At 39.0% G+C, this 23,113-nt stretch overlaps 1 protein-coding gene and 1 long non-coding RNA gene across 4 annotated transcripts in view; one reads left to right on the top strand and one right to left on the bottom strand.

Annotated features, from left to right (window-relative positions):
- The window catches only part of RPS6KA5 (ribosomal protein S6 kinase A5), a 231,590-nt gene that overhangs the window by 203,552 nt on the left and 4,925 nt on the right, over nt 1–23,113 (bottom strand). The gene's annotated exons all lie outside the window — the stretch shown is intronic.
- Nucleotides 1–23,113, top strand: part of LOC119531158 — a 100,439-nt gene that overhangs the window by 76,006 nt on the left and 1,320 nt on the right. The gene's annotated exons all lie outside the window — the stretch shown is intronic.

Genomic DNA, 23,113 nt, shown 5'->3' with positions numbered 1-23,113 from the left:
GTATTTCTTACAGGGCAGATCTCTTGTTTATGAACTCTCTCAGTTTCTGTTTATCTGTGAATATTTTAAATTCTCCCTCATTTTTAAAGGACAGTTTTACCAGATAAAGATTTTTGGCTAGCAATTTTTCTCTTTCAATACCTTAAATATATCAGTCTCCATATAGTTTCTGACCAGAAATCAGGACTTAGCCTTATTGTGTTTTCCTTGTATGTGATAAATCGCTCTTCTCTTGCTGCTTTCAGGATTCTCTCCTTATCTTTGGTGTTTCACATTCTGATTAGTATGTGTCTTGGGGTAGATCTATTAGAATGTATGCTATTTGGAGTATACTATGCTACTTGAACATATATTTAAGTCCTTCATAACAGTTGGGAAATTTCTGACCATTATTTCCTCAAATATTCTTTGTGCTTCTTTTCCCTTCTCTTCTTCTGGGACATCCACGACACATATGTTTGTGTGCTTTGTGCTGTCATACAAATCCCTGAGACCCTGGTCAATTTTTCTCATTCTTTTCTCTATCTATTCTTCTGTTGATAAGATTTCAACTGTCCTGTTCTCTAGTTCACGGATTCTTTCTTCTACCTGTTCACATCTGCTGTAGTATCCCTCCAGCGTATTTTTAAATTTTTTTATTTTTAAATGCAGCTTTATTTAGATACATTCACATACCATACAGTCATCCAAAGTGTACAATCAGTTGTTCACAGTATCATCATACAGTTGTGAATTCATCACCAAAATCAATTTTTGAACATTTTCATTGCTCCAAGAAATAAAAATGAAAATAAGAATAAAATAAAAATAAAAGTATGAAAGAACACCAAAACATCTCCTTCTCCTTCCTCTTACCCCCATTATTCATTTACTTTTTGTCCTCCTTTTTTCTACTCATCTGTCCATACACTGGATAAAGGGAGTGTGAGCCACAGGTTTTCACAATCACAAAGTCACACCGTATAACGTATATAGTTATACAGTTGTCTTCAAGAATCAATGATACTGGATTGCAGTTCAGCAGTTTCGGGTATTTCCTTCTAGCTATTCCTAATACACTAATAACTAAAAATGAATATCGATAAAATGCATAAGAATAACCTCCAGAATGATCTCTCAAATCCATTTGAAATCTCTCAACCACTGAAACTTTGTTTTGTTTCATTTCTCTTCCCTCCTTTGGTCAACAAGACTTTCTCAATCCCATGATGTTGGGTCCAGGCTCATCCCCGGAAGTCATGTCCCAAGTTGCCAGGGGAGATTTACACCCCTGGGAGTCATGTCCCACATAGGGGGTTGGACAGTGATTTTACTTGCAGGGTTGGCTTAGAGAGAGAGGCCACATTTGAACAATGAAAGAGGTTCTCTGGGGGTGACTCTAATGCACAATTATAAGTAGGCTTAACCTCTCCTTTGCAGTAACAAGCTTCATAATGGCAAGCCCGAAGATCGAGGGCTTGGCCTACTACAATGGTAGTCCCCAGTACTTGAGAGAATCTCAGGAATTCCCCAGGTGGGTAAGTTTAGTATTTCACATTTTCCCCCAGTCCCTCAAGGGGGCTTTGCAAATACATTTTTATTCTCTGCCCAAATTACTCTGGGATGTATCAAGGTTTCATGCTAACCCATACAAACCAACCAGCATCTCACCCCCTATTCAAGGTTCCATGTAATTATGGTGTTTGAATAAACTGACCATACAAGTTAAATTATATAGCATGCTACAGAAAATACAGATTTTGCACCAAATAAACATCTCTTCCTTTGGTCTCACATAGAAGTTGAAGTTTTAAAACACAGTCAATATCATCCTTTTCCCTTTAGCCTGATTTACCTTAGTCCTAACCAAGTACATTCTGTGTATATCTCTAATTAAAGTCTCATTTTTTTTTTTCAGCTTCTTTAACATTTCCTGTATGGGGTAATACTGACATTCATAGCTGCTGAACTCTGGCTCTGAGTCTCAGGTGTCACACAGATACCCAAAGTTCCAGGGACTAACCAAGTTATACACAAATGGCTCATCATCTCAGAATGTAGAAATAACCATTACAACTCAGGAATAGATGTGACTTCTGTAAGAGCTTACAATCTGAAAACCTTTACCATAGCCTTCCCCTGATAACCTATGCTCTCAGATTCAATTCTCAGAGTTTGGGAGTTACAATGTTTATCTTTTCAATTCTGGCTTATTTCATTCAACATACTGTCCTCAGGTCCATTCACCTAGTTGCATACCTCACAATCTTGTTTCTTCTTGCCGCTGCCCAATAATCCATTGAATGTATACACCACAGTTCACCATTCTGTTTACCAGTCGATGTACCTTTAGACCACCACCATCCACTGGAAATCTGAATACTGCCCCATAAACAACAGTGTGCAATGTCCATTCATGTCGCCACTCTCAGTTCTTCCAAGTATGTACCCAGTAACGGGGTTGCAGGAGCAAATGGCAAACCCATAGCTAGCTTCCTGTGGAACCACCACACTGCCCTCCAGATGGGCTGCACCATTCTACTTCCCCACCAACAGGGAATAGGTATGTCCCTCTCTCCATGTTTTCTCCAGCACTTGTATCCCTCAGTATATTTTTTAAACAGTTTTATTCACACAATACAATCCATTCTAAGCAAACAATCCACAATTACTGGTATAGTCACACAGTTACGCATTCACCTCCACAACCTATATGAGAACATTTCCATTTGTTCTGCAAAGAAAGAGGAAAAGGAGAAAAAAAATGAAGAATAAAAATATAAATGATAGAAGAAAAATGAAGTAAAATACAATTAAAAGGTCAGACAACACCACCACCACCAAAAATCCGTTATCACTTCTATAACCCTCTCTTATAGACATTTAGCTTTGGTATATTGCCTTTGTTACAATTAATAGAAGCATATCACAATGTTACTGTTAACTATAGCCTCTAGTTTGCAATGATTGTATTTTTCCCTTATTCCATCCAATTCTTAATCAATGTTGATATTCATTTGTTCTCCTTCATTTAAAAACATTCTTATATTTGTACATTTAATCACCATCACTGACCGCTCTATGTTTCACTAAGTTATACAAACTCAGTCTTTATCTTCTGTCTTTCCTTCTGGTGTCATACATGCCCCTAGCCTTCCTCTTTCAACCATACTCACACTCATCTTTGTTCCGAGTACTTACAGTATTGTGCTACCATCCCACAGTATTATGCTATCCATTTCTGGATCAAGATAATCAATTCTGTTTACCCTATGTACTCCTTCAGCATAAAATGCCCAATTTGTAACCTCTTTCTATCTCTGGATAACCTGTATCCTCAACTTTATCACATTACACTCATCAATTTTAGTTCATATTACTGAGTCCATAGAGTACCCATCCTTCTGTTGCTGGCTAATTTCACTCAACGTAAAGTCTACATTTTGACTTTTGGAATTTGTATGTCTATTTTATTTTATATTTTATTTTAATTTCCCCTCCCCCCCCTTTTTATTCTGATAGTCTTCATTTGTACTCTTTTCTCCAAACCTCTCTCTCTCCTGTCTTTTCCTATCTGCTTGTAGTACTCCCTTTACTGTTTCTTGCAGAGCAGGTCTCTTGTTCACAGACTCTCTCAGTGTCTATTTGTCTGAAAATATTTTAAACCCTCCCTCATTTTTGAAGGACAGTTTTGCCAGATATAGAATTCTTGGTTGGCAGTTTTTCTTTTTTAGTATCTTAAATATATCATGCCACTGCCTTCTTGCCTCCATGGTTTCTACTGAGAAATCCGCACATAGTTTTATCGAGCTTCCTTTGCATGTGATGAATTGCTTTTCTCTGGCGGCTTTCAGAATTCTCTGTCTTTGGCATTTGATAACCTGATTATTAAGTGTCTTGGAGTAGGTCTATTCGGATCTATTCCATTTGGAGTACACTGCATTTCTTGGAACTGAAATTTTATGTCTTTCATAAGAGATGGGAAATTTTCAGTGATTATTTCCTCCATTATTCTTTCTGCCCCTTTTCCCTTCTCTTCTCCTTCTGGGACACCCATGACACATATATTCATGCACTTCAGTCGTCATTCACTTCCCTGAGACCCTGTTCATATTTTTCCATTCTTTTCCCTATCTGTTCTTTTGTGTGTAGGATTTCCGATGTCCTGCCCTCTAATTCCTAAATCCTTTCTTCTGCCTCTTCAAATCTGCTGCTGTACATCTCCACTGTGTTTTTAATCTCTTCTATTGTGCCTTTCATTCCCTTAAGTTTTGCCAATTGTTTTTTCAAACTTTCAAGTTCTTATGTTTGCCCAATGTCTTCTTTATGTCCTTCATCTCTTTTGCCACATCTTCCCTCAACTCGCTGATTTGGTTTTTTAATTGATTTAGCATATTTGTTTGAAGATATTTAATTAGTTGTTTCAACTCCTGTATCTCATTTGAAGTGTAAGTTTGCTGGGCCATATCTTCGTTTTTTCTAGTGTGAATCATAATTTTTTTTTTTTTTTTTTTTTGTCTAGGCATCTGGTTTCCTTGATTACCCCAGATTTTCTCAGACCAAACCGGCCCAGATCTCAGGAAAAGAGTGCAATCAGTATTAAGTTTCCCTGAGGCTGAGACCCAGCTGATGTCAGACTTTCCTGTGAGGCCTCTAGATGCTGTGCTTTCCCTATTATGTCCAGCAGGTGGTGCTTGTTAGCCTGCAGTTGCCCACTGGCATAAAGAGGTGCATTGCCTTTAATTCTTAGTAGACCCTGTCCCTGTCAGGGGCTGAGAGAGTCAGAAGCCAAGTTTAAGCTGTTTCTGGTTTTACACCTCCCACACCCCAGCCCTAGGATCTGAGTTCTCTGAGGGAGGGCAGCCACTTGAGCTGGGCCCCACCTCCCCCTTTTCTTAGGGAAGATAAAACTTTTAGGGATTTATCTCCTACATTTGACTTCTTCCTTTGTCTAACTATCTTAACTGCACCCTTGCCTGGGTCAGTGCTGACAACTGAAAACGCCTGAGGCTTTCTCTAATGAGCTACTTAGAATGAAAGAACAAAAGGAAAAAAGAAAGAACTCCCCTTTTCAGAGCTAGTCCCCAACCCCTCAGTTACCAGTCAAGAACCAGAGTTGGTGCCCAGTTCTGTGTGCCCCTTTACTTGGCACACAGCCCTTTTTTTCAGTATTCTGAGCTCAGCCAACTCCAAAAGCCTCTGTTTTAATTTATTTACGTATTTTTTTCCATCAGCTCCACCTCTTCTCTGCCAGCAGAAACCTCAGGTTCCTGTCCTGCTTGCTCCAGTTTATGGGTTCTCATAGCTTGTATTCAGTAGTCCAAATTTGTTAACTAAAACTGCAGTTGGAGCTTGGTTGAGCTACCCTCCCTTCCTCCTGGTAGACTGCTTCTTTTGCCCACAGGGAAGCATTTCAGCTCAGCCTGCTGTGGTGGTGGTGGAGGGGCACCAACTCCATGGTTTGAGGAGCTTTATTTACAGTTCTTATGCTGCAATCTCAGCCATTCCACCCATTCCATATTGGTGTACAATATGTGTTTGGTCAGATGTCCCCCAACAGTTGCCCCAGACTATTTACTAGCTGTTCCTGGCTATATGCTAGTTGTTCCAGATGATTAACTAAACTCCACACCTCCTTATGCCACCATGTTGCCCCTAGATCTCCAGTGTATTTTTAATCTCTTCTATTGTGTCGTCCATTCCCATCATTTCCATTGCTTCTTTTCATATTTTCAAATTCTTCTTTGTGGTCACACACTGTTTTCTTAAAATCTTTTATCTCTTTAGCCATATTTTCCTTCATCTCCTTGAACTGACTTAGGAGATTTGTTTTAACATCTTTTGATTAGTTCCAAATTCTGTGTCACCTCTGACTTTTCAATCTATTCCTTGGACTATCTATATCCTCCTGTTTATTAGTGTGGCTTGTAACTTTCTTTGGGTGTCTAGGCATCTGATTATCTTGATGAGTTTACTCTGGAGGTCAGATTCTCTCTCTTGCCTAGGGTTTTCTTGTTGATTGGTTTTGTGCTATGGCTCTTCATTGACGCTTGGTACAGCTTATTCTAGACCTTTAGAATAGCTCGTGTTTAACTGATCAAATCTTTTTCAGCTCTTATTCATATGATTCTTGTCCTGGATATACAGTACAATTTTTGAAATTGCGCTATTTGTGCAATTGTTTCAGTGTCAGAAGAAAGCTTCCCTTCCCTTGTTCCTTTTCCAGGCATATGGATCTGTTCTTTGTATTTTGCTTGCCTCTATAGTTTTTTTTTAACACTTCTTTCATTATCTCTAGCTTCTTTTGCCTGGAGGGCAAATTCGAGGAGGCGGGTTATCCCAGAGAGGATTTTCCCAACTCAGTATTCCCCAGTCAAAACAGGGCTGAGCCCTCAATCATGGGACTTGCTCTTGGGAGACTGTTACTGAAAAGAAGAGGCTAGGCCTACTTATAATTGTGCCTAAGTGTCTCCTCCCGAATGCCTCTCTGTTGCTCAGATGTGGCCTTCTCTCTCTAGCTAAGCCAAGTTGGCAGATGAAATCACTGCCCTCCCCTCTACATGGGATCTGACACCCAGAGGTGTAAAATACCCCTGGCAATGTGCAATATGACTCCCGGGGAGGAATATGGACCTGGCATTGTGGGATGGAGAACATTTTCTTGACCAAAAGGGGGATGTGAAACAAAATGGAATAAGTTTCAGTGGCTGAGAGATGCCAAAAGGAGGTGAAAGGTCACCGTGGTGGGCACTCTTATGCATAATATAGATAACCCTTTTTGGGTTCTAATGAATTGGAATAGCTAGAAATGAATACCTGAAACTATCAAACTACAACCCAGAACCCATGAATCTTGAAGACAATTGTATAAAAATGTAGCTTATGAAGGGTGACAATGTTATTGGGAAAGCCATGTGGATCACACTTCCCTTCGTCCAGTGTATGGATGGATGAGTAGAAAAAAGGGGGGGAAAAACACCCAGTGATCTTTTTTACCTTACTTGTTCTTTTTCACTTTAATTTTTATCCTTATTACTTTTGTTTGTGTGGTAACAAGAATGTTCAAAATTTTATTTTGGTGATGGATGCACAGCTGTACCACCTGGTACTGTGAACAACTGATTGTATGCTTTGTATGACTGTATGGTATGTGAATATATCTCACTAAAATTGAATTATTAAAAAACAAAACAAAACAGGGCCAGGGACCTACAAATGGGGCATAGATCAGTTCCATAGTGCCCTGGGGAGGAGACCCAGAGGATGCCAAACTTCTCTTTGATGGCTCCCTGAATCTGTGCTTTCCTGGCCTGCTCAGCAGATAGTGCTATATAGCAAACTGTCCCCCACACTCCTAAGGTGGTACTGTGCCTTTAAGTCTCAACCAACTCTGCCCCTGTCAGGGGTGTGTTTGAAACAGGCTGCCAGTCACTTTTGTCTGGGACAGGTTGAAACCATAGCTCCAAGCCAGGACCCAGTGATCTGAATTTGCTAATCAAAAGCCACAAACAGTGTTGAGCTGTGCCCCCCACCCCTTTCTTGAGGAAGAGCTACCCTTCAGCAAACTGTTCCCCCCATCCCTAAGAAGGTGCTGTGAGTTTAAATCCCACCCCCACTTCCACCCATTAGGGGAAGAGTTGAAATAGAGGCTGCAGGCAACTTTGTCCTGGTGGGTTGAAACTGTAGCTGCCTTCAGAGCTGGGACCCAGCATTCTGAATTCACCAATCAGAAGCCACCACCAGTGCTCGGTCATGTCCCGTGCCCCGTCCACATTCTTCGTATCTACCATATCGCAGGCACCATTCTAGGTGCCAAGATACAGCTCTGAACAAGACACAGAATCCCTGTCCCAACAGAACTTTAATATCAGTAAGGAGTCTAAAGCAATACAGGAACAAGAAAAGTTTTAGAATAGCCAATGTGAATATAAAAACTCAACAAGCAATATTAAGCAGAGTGGGGGCCCAGCCATGCACATCAAATGAGAAAGAGTTCATTCCTTCTCCTGCAACACTCAGAAATCTAAGAGAAGCTGACTTTGGAAGGCTGTAATTTAGCATTTTAAAAGATAATTTTTATATATGTTGATTTACAATAATACATACTAATTACAAAAGGTTATCATCACTATCATCACTACTAGTAGGGTATAATAATGCTCACACTAATCTAGAGGTCATAGTTTGGCAAATACAACCACCCAGAGTCCAAATACTAGCCCAGGTTTTGAGGAAAAGTGGCTGTATCACAGTACATTTACTTCATAAAAGATAATTCTCAGGGCTTGACTCAGACAATTTTACTAAAATCAGACTGCAGAGAAAAAGCAATGAAATACACTGAAAGCATCAAGAGCAGGAGCTAACAAACAAGGGAAGAAAAAGGAAATACTTTTTAAGAATGCAAACAGAAACACTGTAAAATGCAATGATCTAGGGCCACTGGATAAGGGGGATACATACTTTCAGAATTGCTATCAATTCAGTGCAATAAATATTGCTTAGTAACTGAAAAAAATAAAGGTCAAATTATGTTCAGAATACTCTGTTTAAGAAGTTAAGGACACAAGACATGTAATCACAGTGCATGCAGCTGTATAAAGCACTCCTTTTAAAACAAACACATAAACAATCCAAGAGAGAATCCAATTTTTAAATAAGGAGGCAAATGATCTGTACCAAAAGTTTTACAAAAAGAGGAAAACTAAATGGCCAACAAACATATCAAACCTATCAATATTGAGGAACACGCTAATTCAAAGAGTACAACTACTTTACTCCCATCAAATCAGTAAAAATTAAAAAGCCTGATAGTACCAAGAATTGAAAAATGAAGCAAAAAGAACTCGTGTGTCCTGCTAGGGGGATATGAAAGAGTACAATCAGTTTGGAAAGCAATTTGGCAATATTGAGTAAAACTGAAGGTATGCATACCCCACACCTCTGACTCTGCTCCTAGGTATAGACTGGAAAGAAACTCTTGCACACATGGATGCAGAGACATATACAATACCACAGTAGACATCATCGTACAATAGCAAAAAATTTTAAGTCTAATATCCATGACCAGGACAACTGAAAAGAAATCATGGCACAGCCATACAATGGAAAGGAAGAGCTAGGGGGACAGTATCAAGGACAGTACATAGGATTTATATGAATTGATATGAACTAAACATGACAAAATATTAAGATGAGATAAAGCTAGTGAATACTTTATGAATGTTCACTCTCTACACCTATGAGAAAAGATCCATGCTTTTAAAAATGATCTCTTAATAACAAAACATAAGGCAAAGTAACATAATTCCTAAAGAGACAAAAAACATTAGATGGGGTGTTCAGCACACCCACTGTCAATCAGGCAAATTCCACATTGCACATCATACATTTAAGAACCCAAATTTGTTTCTTCCATAAATATGTGGAATTTTAGCCATGTGGCACATAAAAGATGTTTTTGTATAGGAAAAAGGTAGAAAGTCAAATACATTACAATGATCCATTAAAGACAACATTTTTACAGAACTTTTTCAGATACTGTTTATTAAAAAAAGAAAGAACCATGAATTTCTGATTCCAGAGTTTTAACTAAACAATATTAGAGGAAATAAATTAAAAGCTATTTAAAAAATTTTAATTGGTCAATTAACATTATAAAGTATATGGGAGAAAGTGTCAATCTTACTAACTTAAACTTTAGAATGACTGTAATATAAAGCTGATCATTCTTCAGATTTTCTGTTTATCTTCTTTTAAAAATGAGGATCAATATGATCCACTAACATTCAGATTATTCATAGCCAGTAGAGATGATAGTCATCAACAGTATCTCTGTTCTAATTTAAGTAAAATTAATCCATTTAGTGGATACCTACTGTGTATCACAAAAAAAGAAAAAGACACAGTTGGCTGGTTTAGAGACAACAACAATTTGATAAGGGTGGGGGGCAGAGAGGAGACAAACTTAAATATACAATTACAATGCATTATAATGAATGCAACTAAAGAGAGGTAAAAGTATTTAAGAACACAAAGAAATAGCAAATATCTGAGCACGGAAACTGGAGTAGTACCAAGGAAGACTTCAGAAAAGAGAAGATAAGTTTGCTAGTTGATTCTTTAAAAGTATAGCGATTTCCAAGTTTGGAGAACAATGAAGGCTGCCCAGTTTCAAATCTCCTCACTTACCCTCAAAAAAAACTAATAAAAACTAATGAATAAATAAATAAATCTAACAAAGAGAGCAAATAAAACTATATATGACCCATGCCTTCAGCAGTGCTGAGAGACAGAAAATACTACAACCTTCACATTATCTGTAACAGAAAAATAAACCAAATCGCAAGTCTACAGGTTTGTGGAGAGGGGAGGGAGGTTTAAGAGACAACGAAAAAAAGCAGAAAGGCACAAAGGGCTTAGACAAAACTCAGAAAAATCATCCCTAGAAAGAGGCCAATGATGAAAGCCCAAAATACTAAACACAAGTTGAAACTAGGTACTTGAAAGCACCAGCTAGGAAGAGTCTTGAGAATGAGTGGGATTAGAAGAAATGGCAGCCTCAGACAAGCACAGCTTCCAAAAGACAACCAGATATAGAGAAGGGGAGTATCCCTGGAAACCTGACAGTAAAGAGAAGAAGGAAACGAGGGAAAAATTAAGGATCCACAGAAATGAAAGAGAAACAAGACTTACCAACGTGACCCCCAACACCATCGATAAAAAAGACTGTACTGAGGACAGTGTTATCAAACTTCCAAAAACTAGGAAATGGATATAGAAAAAAGCAGACCATAGAATATAAAACTAATGTTAAAAAAACAAAAAATCAGAAAAAGTTAATCAAAGCATTTCAACTAATGAAACCCTCTCCAAGAAAACCAACACCACGAAACTGAAGAAAATGGTTAGTAACCCAACACTCCAAACTGAGTTAAATATCCTCAAATAAGCAGTTGGAATGTGACAAAAAAAAAAAAAAAAATCTTCAATCAGAAATACAAAAACTAAGAACATAAATGAGGAAACAATAATAACAACAACAATAAAACAGAAAGAAACTAAAGAAGAGTTGATTGAACACAAAAAAAGAAACAAGGAAAAGTACAGACATTTTCCAAATAGTCTGGGGCAGGCCACGGCAGGGGAGATGCATCCTCCCACCCTGAGGAGCAAGGAAAAGAATTTATTGGAAAAGGGACAAGCACGTGCATGGCACAACTTGTGGACTGGTGAACTACAAACAACTTGTATGGACAGGTAGGTAGGGGTCAGATTACTGAGGACCTTTGAAGGACAAGTTAACTAAATCCTTCTGACTTCACCTTCAAAGGTGGGGAAATAGTATAATCAAGAAGGAAAAGAACATGTTTTAGCTTTAGATGAACCTCAGTTTAGAATTCAAGCTTTGCCTCTTACTAGAGCTGTACTGAGCACTTGTTTTTACCACTCTGGGATCCTTATTTGTAATCTGTAGTTGGATGGATGGATAGATGATGGGTAGGTGGGTAGGTAGGTAGATATATAGAGATAAACAGACAGATCAGCAGATAGACACACACAAACACACACACATACTTACACATAACAATCATACCTGTCTGAGCCTGGGTTCCTCCCAAAAGTAGAGCATCAGAAAAGGAGTTGTATATAAGTAATTTAAATGGGAAGAAAAGTAAAGGACCATAGAGTGAAACTAGAAAGGAGAGTAGCCAATACAAGGGTACTTGATTAAGATGGTCAATGCCATGGACAGCTGGAGGTCAATCTGCCAGGATTCCCTGAATAATGTTTAGAATTCTCTTAGAATTGTTGGCCTAAAGACAGGGAGAGGCATTTCTCCATCTACTCCTGCTCCTCCCAGGTTAAGGGTTGCCCTAGGGGAAACATTAACTTCCTGCCACTTCCAGACTGCTCATACCTGTGGGCTCTCCCACCTGTATCTCATGCTGGGCATTGGAGAAGCCCCAAGTAGAAAAGGAAAGACATACCATGAGCGTGCTCCAAACAAGACACTGTCAGCACAGTGAGTCAAAGTATTCGTGGAAGAGTATGAAGATGATGTGAGGTGATAACCAATAGAATATAGCTCAAATCTCCTCAAGCCCACCATTAAATACAAATCAGTCATTGAGTCTTCACAGAGAAGCCAGGGTTGCTACTACTTAATGGTGTTGCTACTACTTAATGGTGATAGGGAGGAACTTATCTCAAACTCAAGGTATTTACTGGATGCTTCTTGTTGTTTCCATGGCTGGTGAACAAGTGCAGCAACTACAGCCCAAGAAGGCCATGGCAACTGAAGGCTCAGATCCCTCAGGGATGAAGGTCTGAGTACCATACTGGTTGGTTTCCCATCTGTCTTGCCCCATGATCTCTCAGCCACTGCCACAGTTCTCTGTGGGTCAGAGAACTGTGAGTGCCACTCTGCCCATTATGGTTATTACATCCACGATGCCCCTGAAATCTCTATGGATACTAGAGAACTCTGTTCCGTGAAAGCATCTCCTATCAAACCCAGTCTCAGTATCTCCCTCACCAGAGTGTTCTTCCTTACCTTAGTGAAGAAAGTGTTTTATTTGGATCTTCTCAGAAAACACGGTCAAATAGTGTGTTCTCTAGTCTCGTTTAATAAATCTATTCTAATAGTCTCTCTTCTATGAGACTTGGGACCTCAATACTCTGGCAAGACAGTTCTTGCATATTTATTCATTGTAGGCCATATTTATGTCCAAGATTCAATATCCCAGGAGGATATCAGGACCAGCAAGTTAAATTCTGAGTTATTATAGTGCTCTCATGTCAAATTCTCTCCTGTTCAGCATTATTTTTCTGCCATCCCTGGTCCAAGACTTTCAAGATCCATTCCTTGGCATGTTTCCCCTGTTCCTATTGGCACATACAAGCCAGATGCTAGAATTATTTGCCTGGGTAATCTATTTTCTGCCAGAGCAAGAACTACATCCATGCTAGGACTATGCTGAGACTATATCTAGTTATTGTTCTGGAGGCAGTCCTTAAGGAGGACAAGCATCATCGTGTGAGGCATCCATCTCAATGGGATCTCTGCATGATCTCCAAGCAAGGGAAGGCTGTTCTCTTCCAACAAGTGGAAGGGGGATACTGATTTAGCCTGTCCAGAGGATTCAGGGAAATTCAGGAGTTCAGGGTTCTCAGGTTCATCCCTATTTGATGTCTCAGGGTCCTACTCTTTCCATATCAAGACTTAGACTTTGGCATAGAACATCTGTGAAGTGTGTATCAGAGAGGCAAAACAACAGAGTGATATAAAATAAGGGACTTATGTAGGGGTTTGACCTTACACATATGTAAGAGATGGCTATGGAGTCTTTATACGACTGTTGCTTCTGCACCTGGAGCTGGGCCTGAAGACAGCAGAATAGGAAGTTAGAAGGGAAAGATGGACATGAAGTGGGAAGGGGCAAGGATAAACTGGAAACTCAAAGACAAGCTGGAACCCATTAAGACAAATAAGAAACCCTGTCTATCTCTCACCACCGTCAGGCCTCCAACTTCTATGATGCAGGTAACCTGCAAAAAAGCTGAATTCACTGGCCCAAGATTCCAAGAAGCTGATGGAGATGATCCAACGAGAACTGGAACTGCTGCAGGCCTGGCTACTGTTCTGTGCCAACAATATGATACAGCAAATCAGTAACAATATACAGGAGCTGCAACAACATCCAGTACCATCACCAACCTTCAAACATAAAAGAAATACAGCTGTCACTTCCCTTCTGTCTTCCAAGGCTAACTCAAAATCTCTATTGTGGCCAGTGCAAATCTAGAACCCAGAAGGGAATTCTGGAAAACGTCATTCCAGCTTAGCTCATCTGACACAGTACAAACCCACCACAGAAGGTATGCAGCTGTCATTCGTATGATTAAATCCTGGATGTGATTTTTAGCAGAATCTGTTACTATGGCTACAGTATGTAAGGGTCTTTTTAAATGCTGCCATGGAGGCTCTCTAGTTTTCCCAGAATGCCCAGCATTGATAGTTGGCTGACCTAAACCTGTAATTTTCTTGTTGCAAGGTTTCCAAAGGTAAAAGAGATGAGCCACCTTCAGAGTCCTTAAAATTCTCATTGTCTCCATAGCACTCAACTATCAGAGCTATCACATAACCCCATGCTTTACCTTCCATTCAAAGCTAGTTACAATCCACTTGAGGTGAGAATTTTAGTAATTGCACTGTCATACACCAGAGGTTAGCATCATTACTCCCACCAGCAATGGGATTCTTGCTATAGTGTCACCAGTAAATGATCCACTCCATTATCCCATCTGAGGGTATGCTTTCTAGAACCACTTTAGGTACTGTCTTAGCCTTGATTCCCTTCAAAAGTAGAGCTTCAGGCAACACTTGTGCACAAGTGGTTTATTAGGAATGCAATCCCAGTGAAAAAGAGTGAGGAGGAACTGAGGAGAGTGAAATAGGGAAGAAAGAAAAGCCAATACAAGGATGCATTACTAACTCAATCTAACCTAGACCCAATGAGGAACATATAGTGTGCCCCTCGAAAGTTTGCCTAATCAGCTCCCATCCCCCACTAGTAGAGGGTTTCTCCAGTGGGACAGTAACACTACTTACTTTTGTGATATGCATTTGTGCTTGTTGAGCCAGCTCCAACAAGATCCTAAGCCTCAAAGTAGGAGTCAAAGTCCTGGGGCAGAAAGTAAAAAAAAAAAAAAAAAAAAAAAAAATGCAAGCCAAGTCCTTGAAGCTAGATGCTGTCAACCTGAAGTTAGCTGAAGCCCACAAAGCACTGTATGCCACAGACTCCAGAGATGAGACAGAATGTGAGGTTGTACACAAGAAGAGTTAGATACAATATCCATCACATAGGTATGCTGTGAGAATTAAACAACACATGCAAAATGCTTGGCAGAGCACCTGACACTTAGAGCTCAATAAATGATAGCTATTATCATTAGGTTATAGACTGACCTAGGACTGTGGCAGTGGTAATGGTGAGCCAGAAACAGATAAAGGAGATATTTCAGACTTATAACGGACATAACTGGGAAAGCAAATCAGTAGATGGGGAGAATGTAAGGGAGAGGAAGAAGTCTAGGATGCTCCTAGCTTAGGCTCCTGGCAGGACGGAGAACAGTAGTGTCACTCAATAAAACATGGTTAGTGGGAAGAAGAAGCATTATTCGACTTGAGAGTCTAAGGTTCCTGTGTGCTAGCCAAATGTTTTAAGTTCAGTTGGCGGTTGGAAATAACTGAAAAGGAGCTCAAGAAAGAGGTCTATGCTGAAAATAGAGATTTGGATGGTAGTTTAAGCCATTATATTTGATCTCCCAGGAAGAATGTGTACAGCTGCAAGAGAAGAGGACTGACAATGGATTACCAGGATTCAAGAGACAAGGAGAGGGATGGCACCTAGTAAATGAGGGAGGAGCAGTCAATGACAGAGAAAAACCAGGAGGCAAAGTACAGCCTGTCACTAAACAAAGGGAGGACATGCTCAAGACCAACTGCTCTAAGAAGGTTTAAGTAAGATTTTAAAAAAAACTGAGACGTTTCCACTCATTTGGAAAAGAGGAAGACATTAGTAATTTAGTGAGAACAGTTTTGGTGGAATGGTTTTGGTGGAGTGGTTACAGCACATGAAAGAACAAATGGGAGATGAAGCAGAAACAGCTTTTTCAAAAAGCAGTGGAAAAGAGAATGAGAGGGATAATTAGAGGGTCACAGAGGATTTTATTTTTTAAAAAATAAGAAGTCTCAAACATGTTTATGGGAAAGAGAGATTGAAGATCATAGAAAGGGGAGGAAAAAAACTGGAGTAAAGTCTCAGAGGAAGTAAAAGATTTCAAAACAATGTGCAGAGCACAATCTGACTCAGTCATCTTTATTTAATATACTTGGATTTGTTTTCAATATACCAACTAGGAAATATGTATATAGCATTTCATTTACTGAGAGCAACCTAATAATTAAAGGTATAAAATTACTTCTTATCAAACCTTGTCTTAGCATTACAAAATATAAGCGTCTTCTTGGACTAATTTAGTTTCAGTAAAAAGGTGACAATTGTATGCAGCAAGAAAAAAATCTTTTTCCTGCCACTTGAGTTTTTTTTTTCCTGTTGTCAGCGGGAAATAAATTATTTATAAAGCAATTATCAGATAAGCTCTAATTTAGGGGGTGTCCAGTATGTATTGACAGCACATACATAACTCTGAAATCAAAAATTTTAACTCCTGTCTACAGGGTCCAATTAGCCCAATTCTAGGGAATTCATACAAGCTTGAAAATAAACAAAATGGAGAGCACACTAGGTTCCTTTTTACTGCCAGGTAGTAAGCTATTCTGAAGCTGTTTAGATTTGTGGTTGGGCCTCAAACCACTTCTCTGGACAGTGTTCTGCTGGAGGCAGAACAAAGTTGTATTTAATATCTGTGTACTTTAAAACAATGCTGTCCATTTTCTCTTATTGCCGGGGTCACTTGCCTTGGAGACTCGCTGTACTTTTGGTGTATAAAACAGCAGTGTTTATTTATAGAAATGATTTTGGGATTACATGATAGAGCAAATATGAAAAACAAGTCAATAAGAAAACAAATGCTTATAAAGCAGTAACAAACAGCTTTTTTTCCTATAAAGGCACCAAGTAAATTTAACTTAGAAGAAGTGAACTAAAAACAAAACATTTCAAAAAGAAGAAAGAAAGCATTAAACTTACTAAGAATTCTGGCATGATCTAGAGAACATCTTCAGGGAACTGACCTCTGTGGAAAGTGAAGAGATAATTCAAAGGCTATGCCTGAAAACCTCTTTCTTCTGTAAGTTATTCTACAACATTCTATAAACTTTCATCTTATAGCCTGTAAATTTTGTATCAACTTTTTCTATATATAAGAATATTTTAAGACCAGAATAACAATTTATTAAACAATGAAGCTATTTTTCTCTTCTTGAATAAAGAATTGACTTTCTTCACAATTCATAAGAAAAAAGCCAAAGTTCGAAACTCCCATAACTGCCTGCCACCAAATCTACAAATGCACCTGTATCCTCTCCCTGTCCCTCCTATTATAATAGAAGCTTTCTCCTGTCCGAGGCCCTTCTTCTGCCCACCACCATGTGCTGAACATCCATCCCTTCTCAGGGCAGCTATCCCCTCTCGTTTTTGTAGTTTCAATGTTTCTCTCTGTGACGGATACAGGATAGTGGTATTTAACCATGTTCAACCACGGCTCATATTAAAACAAGGGAACAAAAAATAAAGTCCTCTCTGAACCCCATGTTTCTCTCTAGCTAAGTCTCTCACTTTAATCCCCTCCAGAGCCAAGGCCTCTTAAAAGTTGTCTTCACTTGCATTCTTTCCTCAACTCATTCCAATTTGCCTTCTCCCCTCAAATCTCCACCAAAATTGCTTTTGATCAGATCATCAGCTGGTCTGTTGAATCTGACAAATATTCCTTGAAGCACTTTCTCTCCTTGGCTTCCATTATACCACAACTTTCCCAGGTTTTCTCCTGGTTTTTCTTCTACCCTCCCTAGCTATTTCTCCTTGTCTTTTCTATACATCCTCCAAATTTTGGAGTTTTTCAGGGTTCAGTTCTGAGTCCTCTTCCTCTCTTTCTACCCTACAATCTCTCCCAAGGTGATCTCATCTACTACCTTGGCTTTACATATCATCTAAATGCCAAGGGCTCTAGGATTTTCATCTGCAGCCCAGACCTCTTTTCCAAGCACCAGACCCATATCCCACTGAGGACATGAAGCAGTGGTTTAGATGGGCTCTGGGGCCAGACTGGTTGGGTTATGAAACCAGTTCTTCTACTTACTTCCTGGACAACCCTGGGCAAACGACAACTTTTCTAAGACTCAGTTTCCCCATTTGTGAAATTGGAATAATAACAGTACTCACTTCACATGGTTATGGTGTGGATTAAATGGATTGATAAAATATCTATTATTTAGCAAAAAGTTAAGTTCTCATTATTCATGGTTACTGTTACCATACGGATGTATCAAAGGCATCTCAAATTTACTTTGATCTGTACAAAACTGGATTTTGCCTTTCCTTTCCACCCCAGTATACATCTCCACTGGCTCACCAGCTATGGAACTAAGGCAGAATTCCATGACCCCAATGACTCTAGCCTTTGTGTGATCTCCTCTCGTTAAGCGAGTGGAAGTGATGAGATATCATTCCTGGCACTATTTTATGTTACATGGCAAAGGGAATTTTGTGGATATAATTAAGGTCTCAAATCAGATGACCATATGACAGGGAGATTAACCAGATAGGTCTGACCTAATCATATGAGTCTTTTTAAATCTGGGTCTAAAGGTCAGAGAAGGAAGGAGATCTAGAAGTCAGAGAGTCAAAGCACGAGAAGGATTGGACACACCACTGATGTCTTGAAGATGTTGGGACCATATGAAAAGGAATGCTAATGGCCTCTAAGAGTGGAGATCAGCTCCCCAGCTCAGGATGACAAGCACAGAATCTGAATTTTGACCTTTCTGGGAGTGGAGTTTTCCCCAGGGCCTACAAAGACTCGGTCTGGGTGACACCTTGATTTTAGCTTTGTCATATCCTGAGCAGGGAATCCAGGATTACCCCACGGACTTCTAATATATCAAACTGTGAGCCAATAAATGGGTGCTTTTATAAGCCACTAAGTTTGTGGTAATTTGTTACACAGCAATAGGAAATTAATACAACTCAACAAACAGCACCATCAAAAACACATTTGTCCCACATCAGTACATCACCAAGTCACCAAGTTCTATTGATTTTTGTCTCCTAAATATGTCTCAAAATGTAAGCAATTCTTAATCTCAATCATTATCTAATCTGAATCTTTAAATTCCATCTGAATCTCTGCAAAAGCCTCCTAACTGGCTTCCCTTCATAAAGCTTTCCTCCCATTCACACAGCAACAGAAGTAATTTTTTTAAGATGCAGAACTAATCTTATCTCTGCTCAATTTAAAAATCCTTTAATGGCTTCACATTGCATACAGGATGATGCCTGAATGCTTACCCTAGCCTACAAAATCCTGCATAAAATGGCCCTGGCTACCTTTCAGCCCCAGTTCCTATTACGCTCGGCTTGGATATCATGCTCAAGCCACAAAGGCCTTTCTTCCAGTAACCCTGGTGTGCCAAGCCGTTGCACACTTTAGGACCATCTGTGTTGCTACCTTTGAAACAAATGCTTTATCCCTCCTCTCTGTACCCCACGATAGCCAGGGTTTTAGCTTAAACATTACTGTTTCACAGAAGCATTTCCTCACCCTTCACACAATGTGAAGTCACCCTGTTAGACTCTAACAGAACCCTGTACTTTCACAACTATAATCAGAGTTGGTGTGTGATTATGTATTTAAGGTCCTTCTCTTAGATATAGTTCAATGCCAGTAAGAGCCATGTCTAATTTGTTCCCTGCTAAAATCCAACATCAAGTACAGCACCAGCCACATAGTTGAAATTCAGTAAATCCCTGATGAATGAATAAAAGTGGAGCTGTTTTGCCCAACTTCTACATGGTAAAATTAGGTCAAAATTAGGAGTGTGATTTTTGTGTGGACCATTAGACTTGTTTTATGCTAGCCCTAACTGTGAGGTTTCCTCACAAACACATGACATTGGTCTAAAGAAAAATCAAGGGCAAGATCATGAGACCAGATTAGTACGAATCTATTGCTAACACTCAGTGTTCATGTCTTAGTGCAGCATCATATTTAGATAGGAAGGGCAAGTATCATTAGTACATGTTCTAAGCTGGTTTCTTCTTAGGAAAAACAATCCCACTCCAGGTTAGTGATGTGGTTAGAGGACAGAATGCTTCAGTTGGCTGAATTTTCCAGTTACCCATGGGTTATTCCATTTATGTAGGAAAATAGCCTGGTACAAAGGCAGCCCTGTGTACGATCTTAACCTTCTAGCCACTAGAATTCTTTAAGCATACTTCTATTTTATTGATTTCCCATTAAGTATTGTTTTAAAATCAAAAGTGCTACTAATTGATCAGGGACCTCACTTTTTTATTCTTTGGAGAGATATAAAAATAGCACGAACACCATATGACTGAGATTTTATTTAAAAAGTGTGGAAAGTCAAATATGTTCCCACATTTTCCAAATTATTTAAGGTATGTATATTTGTGTTTATATATAAATGTATCTATTTAGGTATGTATTTACCTAGTCCTGCCTTGGTCCAGAAAAAATTTAAGACAACTTAAAAGGATAAATAAGAGCATAAGAAGAAAGAAAAATAAGAACAAAGACATAAAATGGCACCAGGAGAAGGCTGAAGACACATGCCAGACTATGCCTTTATGTGGTATAGCCTAAGGTTTGAAGATTTCTAGCCACCACCTTGACCAAGTCTGCTCAGGGACCCACTTCAGAGCATTTCTATGAAAAACAGAACGGCTGGTCAAAACCAGCAGAGCTAGGCTTGGTACTGAGGTCAGAAACAAACGACTCCTTGAGGATTCCTTAGAGAAGACACTCTAATTCTTTAGGGGACAAGACTTTTTACCATATCCTATTAAAATAGTTGTTTAAATAACAGTTTCACATTCTGTTATCATTCTTAGTTACACACACCTGCAGCAAAACTATCTCTTGTCTCATCCAATGTTAAAGAAGATACATTAGCTTCCTATTGCTGCCGTAAAATTTACCACAAATTTAATGGCTTAAAACACACATATGTTCTTACAATTCTGGACATAAAAGTCTAAAACTGGCTCTTACAGAGCTAAAATCAAGGTGTCAGCAGGGAAGAGACTCCATTCCTCACCTTTTCCAGCTTCTAGAGACTGCCTGCACTCCTTGGCACAGGGCACCTTTTCAGCAATGGCATCGCTCAGATTTCTGTTTCATAACATCTTCTCTACCTCCGCTTCCATCTTCACATCACTTTCTCTGACACGGACCTCCCGCCTCCCTCTTACAAGGGCCTTTGTGACTATACTGGGCCCACCTTGATAATACAGCATACTCTCTCCATCTCGAGATCCTTAACTTAATCACACCAACAAGGTCCCCTTTGCCATGTAAGGTCACATATTCACAGGTTCCAGGGATTAGGATGGGAACTCTCTGGTAGTAGTGGTGGGGGGGCATTATTCAGCCTACCACACAAGACTTCATCTAAAAAGTCTGAAGCTACCTAGATTGTAGGGATGGTGTCAGAAAGGCCAATCTACATAATAACAGTAAATGCCACAAATGAAGAACCTAATCAAAAGAGTTTTTTTTCTTTATAAAAGAAATAACCATAGAACAGTTTTAAGTACCAAGTTCATCTTCTTATATTCTAAAGAATTTGATATAAGAAAATGCCATTTACACAATTTTTTGTCAGGAACACAATGATTATATAAAAAGTACACCTACACAAAAACTTGAGTGTGAAATAAAATAACTGCAATACCAAGTACTGTACTAAAACTTGGGAACTGTATCTCTCTTTTCTCCCTGTAGTCACAGGGAAGGATGACTTCTGAATATTTAAAAAAAAAAAAAAAAAAAAAGTCAGACAACCAGTTCACTCGTAACTTTTGGAGTATATAACGTCCAAAGAACTTACTGATTTTTGGAAGAATAGTTACTCCTGAACCCAGAGGGTCATGTTAGAAATAAAAACAATAAGGGAAAGAGAATATTCTATTTTAGACCTTATTCATCTTCTCTGACAAACAAGATGAATGTAGGAGTGACCACACCTTTGAGGTGCATAGAGAGAGCCATAATCATTACAGGAGCTCAAAGGAGTTATCTGTGGTAACCCCTCCCTCCCACTGCATTTTGGGATTGACATCTTTCAACAGGGTTTTTAATTGTGAAGCTTCAACCAACACATGATATTACCATAACAGATTTTCCCTCGAGGAGTTTTCACCCAAATTTTAGTTTCTTTTCCACAGGGAAGAATTCAATCCTGCCCACCAAAGCACTTATGTCTCCAAAAAGCTAAGGTTTCCAGATGCTTCTTTGCTTTAGAGTAGGGGTTAATATTGGATCTGCTACTACATGAGGCTTACCACCTGAGAAGATTTTGACTCCTACAGACTGCAAACTGAATCCAGCAACATATAAAAAGGATTATACATTATTACCAAATGAGAGTTATTCCAAGAGTGCAAAGTTGGCTTAACATCTGAAAATCAATTAATGAAATAAACCATGTCAATAAACAAAAACAACCACATGATCATCTCAATAAATGCAGAGAAAGCATTTGACAAAATCCAACACCCTTTAACATTAAAAAAAAAAAAATCCCACAAACTAGGAATAAAAGGGAACTTTCTTAATCTGATAAAGGGCATCTAGGAAAAACTCATGGCAAACCTCACACTTACTGGTGAAAGACTGACTGCCTTCCCCCCAAGACCAGGAACAAGACAAGGATGTCCACTCTTGCCACTACTACACAACATTGAACAGAAAGTTCTAGCCAGGGCAACCTTCTTAGTTTTCCAGGGCTGCTATGACAAATACCACATAATAGGTTTGCTCAAACAATGGGAATATATTGTCCCATGGTTTTGAAGGTCAGAAGTCCAAAATCAAGGTCTCAATAGGACATGCTTTCTCCCAGAGCTTTGGCTTGTAACCCTGCCTCTGTCACATGGCTTCTCCTTCTCCTGCTCAGTTGTCTGTTGAGATTTCCTCTCCTTATCAGCCATTTGGGTTAAGCCCACCCTGATTCAATCTGGCTTCATCTAAATAGGATCTTCGAAGATCCTATTCAAAAATGAGTCCACACCTTATTAATAACAATATTTTCAAGGGTCCTATTTACAAATGGGTTCACATATACAAAAATTAACTTGAAACAGGTCAAAGACCTAAATGTAAAAGCTAAAACCATAAACTCTTGGAAGAAAACACAAGCTTAAATCTTCATGGCCTTGTATTAGTCAATGATTTTTTATGTATAACATCAATAGCACAAGAAAGGAAAAAAAAATAGATTGGACTTACAAAATGGGAGAAAATGTTTGGAAACTATATATCTAATAAGGGTTTAATATTCAGAATATATAAAGAACTTTTACAATTCAAAAACAAAAAGACAAATGACAATCTGATAACAATTTAAAATTGGGCAAAGATCTTGAAC

This window comes from Choloepus didactylus, chromosome 4 (assembly GCF_015220235.1).
Source record: "Choloepus didactylus isolate mChoDid1 chromosome 4, mChoDid1.pri, whole genome shotgun sequence".
NCBI lineage: Eukaryota > Metazoa > Chordata > Mammalia > Pilosa > Megalonychidae > Choloepus > Choloepus didactylus.
The sequence above is the reverse complement of the archived record's forward strand: the minus strand, read 5'-3'. Positions and strand labels throughout refer to the sequence as shown.